At 42.0% G+C, this 6,512-nt stretch overlaps 2 pseudogenes; both read right to left on the reverse strand.

Moving 5' to 3' along the window:
• Positions 1 to 4,579: 4,579 nt before the first annotated feature.
• On the reverse strand, positions 4,580 to 5,670 carry LOC103749111 (annotated as a pseudogene).
• A 307-nt stretch (positions 5,671 to 5,977) lies between these two features.
• On the reverse strand, positions 5,978 to 6,225 carry LOC103749093 (annotated as a pseudogene).
• Between the last annotated feature and the right edge of the window lie 287 nt (positions 6,226 to 6,512).

Genomic DNA, 6,512 nt, shown 5'->3' on the forward strand with positions numbered 1-6,512 from the left:
AGAAGATGTTAGCATGTAAATTTTGGTGTTCTCAGTGGTAAGTGAGCTAGGGCAGAATGTGATCTTCCTAGAGGGTGGGAGCACATTGTTTAATTCAGGTATTATTCCACAGGCACGGCCTGGCTCTTACTAAGATATTCCTAAGTCCTGACAGTGGCTTCTTTTCTGCCTGATCTCTCAGCTGCCAACACAATATGTATAGAAAATTTCAAAAGCAGCCCAGGCATCCCCATTTCTCATATGAACTGTCCTGGAATATCTTCCTGTCTCTGTCTCGGCTCTTTTGCAGCTGTTCTCCCCATGAGTTAACCCAGTCACTAACATCTCCACTCATTTTTTTCATTTCAAGCTCTGTCACAAGCTGTTGGGATTAATAACACAACTGCCCCTCCGACTTAGCTCTTTTCACTTTTCTCAGAGCTCTGTGGCACCACAGAACTGCCCTTGGAAGAACTAGCCTTTGTAATTCATTTACAGCCTTTTGATATTGATTGATTTTAGCTTAAGCCTGTTCCAAGTCTGGTCAAAAACAGGGTTCAAGGACAGAATCTAGAGACACTAGAAGTTCAGAGTTCACAGAAGAGGAATTCAAAGTTGTTAAGGACTGAAGGGGCCACCAAAGGAGAAAATGTTGACATCATAAAGTTTTACTGTTAGAAAATACTAGTTCTCTGGAGACTCCATAGAAGCATGGGAAAAATCTGAAAGGACAGTCCAGTTAGCAAGCTGTGTTCAGACCAATGTCAGGGATTAGTTTTAGTAGAATCAGAATGACAGGGATTCCACTGGAGCCTTGCTACAGTCCTCAGAGCAAGGATAGATCTGCTCAGGGAGCTAGCCAGCAGAGTAGCCCTGGAACTTCGGTTCAGCGGCCTTTAAAATCTAAATCACATCATGGGCTGTGCAACCCTTTCTGTCCTCACTTCATAGGTGGTCTTTCAGAGTAGGATGATTCAACAAACAGCCGATGTATCCAATTTTGTTGGGAACCAATGGCTACATCTCCATCCTGTCTCAAGGATGTTTTGTGAGATAAATAATCCAGTGTTGGATGAAACACCAGCTGTCCTATGCTTTACATTTCCCTAATATACTCAGGATGCTCACTGGCCTGGAATATTATTGTTCACAGTGAACTGTAATGGGCCCTGAACTGTCTATGTATTACCACAGGTAACCACAGTAATCAATTTTATTTTGTGATGCTCTTTGTTACATATTGGGATATATTTGTTCTACCTCCTCTGTCTTGGCATCTTTATCATGTCTCTGATTCATGAAGTGTTATCTGCAAAGATGGCTCTGTAACTCAGTATTCAGGAATACAGTAGATCTGTGCTAGGACACTTGTATAATATAATGCGTTTAATATTCTCTTAGAATTTTCCCACTCATTTTGGTTTTATTCCTTTTAATTGGTTAAAGAATGCAGGTGGAACTGAAGACCCTGAATTTTCTTTGTAATGTCATCCAGCACCATTATACCATTGGCCAAAACCCATGAACGTGTCTGTTCCTTCAGCTTTCTACTGATAAAAAGAAAAGCAAAAACAAAACCGGAGCAAGAATGAGAACATTCATTGAGCTGGTTATCTTGTCAGCTGTTGGGTCAGTTCATCTTTTGTCTGCTGGAATTCACCTTGTACATCCGAACTGCTGCTCTAAAGATAAAGACACTGAAAAGGGGGCTTGAGACTGTGCATTGTCTTAACTCAAATATATTTTGCTGAGCTACCACACATGGGTCTCATTTCTGAGAAGTAGTAATTAATATATATATGCACATATATTACATAAAATCCTATTAAAACACAAATTCATTTTTTCTCTTGTGAACTATATGTTTATAAACCCCATTCTTTTTCAGTTAAAAAGTACCTATGATAGGTCCTAGAGAATTGGAACAATTAGAACCATCAGTTATATTAAAAGTTATTTTTTGTAGAGTTATTAAGATCATGGTCAGTATTTAAAATAATTTTAATTTCTTAACCACAAGAATTTACTTGTCAAAAGTTAATATTTGGGGAAAACTCCAAATAATTTTGATATTTATTTAATTATTTTTAAAGCTTATTTATTACTTTTATGTGTATGAGTGTATTGCCTGCATGTATGTAAGTGAACCCATGTCATGCAATGCCCGAGGAAGACAGAAGAGGGTGTTGGATCCCCTGGAACTGGAGTTATAGACAGTTGTTAGCCACCATGTGGGTGCTGGGAACTGAACCTGGGTCCTCTGCAAAAGTAGCCAGTGTTCTTAACTCTTGAGACATCTCCCTAATCCCCATAATTGAATATTAAATTGTGTCTGTATAGTGGGTTTAAAATTTTTCTGGGAAAATAGCCCTGTATCAAATAGATGACTGGGGTGGGGGTGTAAGTATTAAAGGGTAATCTGGCATGCTCCTTGTTCTGGTTCGTTCTCTTCATTGCTGTGACAAAATACTCTGACCAATACCAACTTGGGGAGGAAAGGATTTATTTAGCTTACATCTCCCAGGTCGCAGTTCATCAGGGAGCCCAGGGCAGGAACCTGGAAGGAGGATCTGGAGCACAGGCCATGGAGGATCACTGCTTACTGGCTTGCTCCCCTGGCCCCTGCTCAGCTTGCTCTCTTATCCAACACAGGCCCACCTGCCCAGGGGTGGCACCACCCACAGTGGGCTGGGCCCTCCCACATCACTCAACAATCAAGAAAATGCCCCACAGACATGGCCACAGGCCAGTCCAATGGAGGCAATTCCTCAATTGAGGCTCCCTCAACCCAGGTGTGTCAAGTTGACACTAAAGCTATCCAGCACACTCCTGGTATGCTTTAATTTTTCAATTGCTAGAGTTTTCGCTAATGGTAAACTGAGATGGAACTATATTAGAAGGGGATATATTGGTCAATACAATATTCTAGGCACTTGAAAGTTGTGGGGGAAGCAGAAGTTATGAGTTATGGAATAGATGGTGCCTCCTGGGAAATAGAAATGCATTGGAGAAGATAATGAAAGACTGAAGGTCGATTAATAACGAGTGGAAGACAAAATAAGATCAGATGGACGCCTTGGCAGTATGTCAACAGACTTAACTTTTGTGGCTGAAAGGGCAGAAAAATCTAAGAACCAGGTCCAAAACCTAAAAGTAGCAGAACTCCAGAGAAGTTTGAACTTTTTGTTCTAATGCCTTCTAAGCTGAATTCAGAAATGCCATTGGAAAGATACTGAATTCTGAGGTTTGGAATGGGGACAGTGGAATCATTGCACTCCATAAATCAGAAGCCTTGGATACTATTGAGCCCTTTCACCTTGCAGAAGTGATATGCATTTCCTCTTTGCTTAAAAGACAAACTCTCCTGACCACAAGATTCAGAGTTAAGGCCAGAGTTTAGATTGATTCAACTGAGGAATTTCTGTTTCTGTTAAGGTTGATACAGAATATAGGCAAAGTGATCCTGGGCATCTGAGTAGTAATTGTAATAGGAACTCTTTCACTATTATTTTTGTCAATTTCTCAACACATTCCCAACAGATTTTCTTTTAAATGCAGTTTGAGGCAATATTATTTGGCACATAAAGTTTTAATATAGATATATAATTTTTTTCTTTATATCAACAGCTTGGAGAGATTGTGACTGGCATAGCTCTCCTTTATTTAGCTAAATGATAAAGTCAGCTTTGAACTTCAATATGTTTAAAAATTTTTATTTTATTTTTATTTTATGTGTATGAGTGTTTTGCATGCATGTATACAAATGTGCATGCAATGCCATGGAGCTCAGAAGAGGGCATCAGATCCCCTGGAACTGGAATTACAGGTGATTGTTAGCCAGCATGTGGGTGATGGGAACTGAACCCAGGTCCTCTGTAAGAGCAGCCAGTGCTCTTATCCTCTAAGCTATCTCCCCATGACTTTGTACATTTTTATTTCAAGGATGGAGTTATGATCTCCCTCTTTAAAATATTTTATTTATTATTTAAGGTATATGAATATATTGCCTGCATGTGTGTAAGTGCACTCATGTTGAGCACTGCCCATGGAACAGTCACCAAAATCCAGTGAAGAAACATGATCCAGTCCACACCACCAAAGTGGCTCTCTGCCCCATCTTCCCTGCCTGCACAAACCTAGTTGTACATATCCAGATTACAGGTGGCTGTGGTGAAGCAACCACTGTTTAAACTAGCCCCACATGAAGAAGCCATTTCTTGAACTGGAGACCTGGGATTAGAGCCTTTTGGAAGCCAGAGAAAATTAAAGTTTTTATTTAAGAATAAAAAGTATTTTGGGGCTGGAGAGATAGCTCAGTGATTAAGAACACTGACTGTTCTTGTGGAAGACCCGGGTTCGAATCCCAGCACCCACATGGCAGCTAACAACTGTCCGTAACTCCAGTTCCAGGGGATCCGACAGTCTCTTCTGTCCTCCATGAGCATTCCACGACAGGGGTGCACTTACCTACACGCAGGCAATACACACATACACATAAAATAAAAATAATAAATAAAATAATGAAAAAAGAGTAAAAAGTACTTTGATATGGAAAAAAAAAGTTCATATCCACCTGGACCATGATTATAGTCTTAGGCTATCAGTTGTCTAGATGAGGCTCTCTGTAATCTAGGTTTTTGGTGATTAGGCCACACATGTTGATCCCACAGCTTGGCAGCAGATAGATATGCTTTTCACTGATGAGATACTCAACCTGCTTGGGGTTCAACCCAGTGAAGCTAAACATACCAATCTGCTCAGTAATGTGAGCCCGGGTTCCAGGAGCCTTGAGGGCTTCTAACCATGCCCTGAGTTGAGACCTCATGGTCAGAATCCGGTAACCATTGTCTTCACATTACCTGTCCATTCCTTAAAGAGCTCAGGGTTGGAGAGGGTTGAGGCCACAGTTCATGCTCCCTGGGCAGAGGGATTGGACCAAGTGATTTGCACAATCTTCTCCATCTGGGAAAGGACTGACAGGATGCTGTCGGATTATTTTCCAACCGCAGTCAGATTCCCCACTCACTCATCGCAGAGCCCGAATTTCTTGGAGAAGGACTGGGCACAGAAGAGCTCGAAGCCTTCAGACACAAAACAGGTCTCCAGATGCAAAGCCCTGATATGCTGAGTCAAAGAAGAGGAACAAAAGACGGCTCTCCATGACAGCAGCAATCTGCTTCCACTGCTCTTGGGTCGGGTCGGTCCCAGTTGGATTGTGTGCACAGGCGTGGAGGACAAAGATGGAGAGCGTTCTCCAGATCATTCAGGAAACCCTGGAGATCAAAGCCTCTCTTCTCTGCATCCCAGTAGTGATAGGTCCGAATTTCTTTAAAGGTAACAGCAGAAACCATAGCTTTATGGTTCCCCCAGGTTGGCGAGGATATGTAGATGGGTGTGTCCTTGTCTGTGCCATTGTACCATCGCCCCAAGAAGTCAGCTCCGATCTGAAGTGCACCTGTTCCTCCCAAATACCGCACACCTCCAACCTGATTTTCCTTGAGAGCTGGGCTGTCATCGCCAAGGGTGAGGTGGGAAGCAGACCTCTGGATGGACAGGTACTCGTAGTTGAGGCTGTTGTCATTAGTAATCGTCTGCTCCACCTTCCTCACTACCGGCAAAACCCAGGGTTGGCAATCATCTGTGATATGTTCCCACTCCAAGGTTAACCTTGAGTGGATCTGATCTTCCCATAGCGACAGCGCAGGCATCTGCTAAGACCCAGGAGTGTGAGCCGGAACCTGTTCAGTGCGATTGGTGGATATGAAATTTTAATCCAAGCTGGTGCTACTGATGAACTCACTAAGATTCCCATTCCTAGCTTAAGTATTTGAAGATAAACCCCACTTTTTCTGTATCATGTCAAAATTCCCTCAGTTCTTTGTGTGACTTCCCATTTTATTTCAGACAGAAAGGATGGTCTTTATTTTGTCATGCATATTCTATAAACTTTTTTTTTTGGATTTATCATTGTTTATTTATGACAAACATTCCCCAATGGTCAGAAGTTCTTTGAAATGATGTCATCCTCCTTTGGCAACTGAAGAAGAGAATCATTTGACTCACCCATCTTTGGAATGGCTCTACAGATAGCACAGGTTTTAAACTGGCCATAAACCTGCCAGTTACCTTGTCAGCCTTGGCCACATACATCTGGATGTTTGCGTAGTCCTTCGCACCAAGGAGGCGGATGCTCACAGAACGTTTCCTGGGGACTTACGGGTCCACAAACTCAGTGTTGTTCTGCATGTCTAGGATGTGCTGGCTTCCTCCAAGTCTAGCAAAAGCACAAAACGTCTATAAATATTTTTAATAAAAATTTTTCTTAGCCTTGGCATTGTTGATATTTGGGCCAGATGATTCTTCGTTGTTGGGGCTTTAGTTTCATCATTCTTTTACCTTTCTTGCATCTTCCCCAGTTTAGAAGAAAAGGCATCACATCAGGAAATTCCAAAGGTGGAAACAGGCTTCTCAGTCCTTTGAGCCCCGAAGAAGAGTACTGCATTCAAAGGCTTCCTGGCCAACCATTTCTAAAC

The sequence above is a fragment of the Nannospalax galili genome, unplaced genomic scaffold, assembly GCF_000622305.1.
Source record: "Nannospalax galili isolate Female #2095 unplaced genomic scaffold, S.galili_v1.0 scaffold125, whole genome shotgun sequence".
Taxonomy (NCBI): Eukaryota; Metazoa; Chordata; class Mammalia; order Rodentia; family Spalacidae; genus Nannospalax; species Nannospalax galili.